This window comes from Eurytemora carolleeae, unplaced genomic scaffold (genome assembly GCF_000591075.1).
Source record: "Eurytemora carolleeae unplaced genomic scaffold, Eaff_2.0 scaffold403, whole genome shotgun sequence".
Classification (NCBI taxonomy): Eukaryota; Metazoa; Arthropoda; class Copepoda; order Calanoida; family Temoridae; genus Eurytemora; species Eurytemora carolleeae.
Window position 1 is genome coordinate 249,052 of NW_019396320.1, and position 387 is coordinate 249,438.

Sequence of the window (387 nt, forward strand, 5' to 3'; positions counted from 1 at the left end):
CAGCATAGCAGAAATCCAACTAAAAACATAAACAATATAATATAATATAAACTAAAACTGGTTTGGGCAGTTTTCTTCTCAGAAACAGTCTTCTACACACAGTACAAACTCCAGGGATGCTTCAGAAACTCTGAGGGAATATCAGCACAGGGGTGTTCTATCCTTCTATACATATACAAGACTTTGGTCGCGTAACAATTATATATATATTTATATGTTTTATACGCAATCTGCAACCCTTTGTGATTCAGTATAAATACCATGTAAGTTATTGTGAAATAAACAGACTGAAGGATAACATTAAGTAAGTCATTTTATCAGTAACTGGTTAGGGTCTTATAAACTAGTAATTTATGTTCTCTATTGTGTTGAAGATAAAATGTTAAG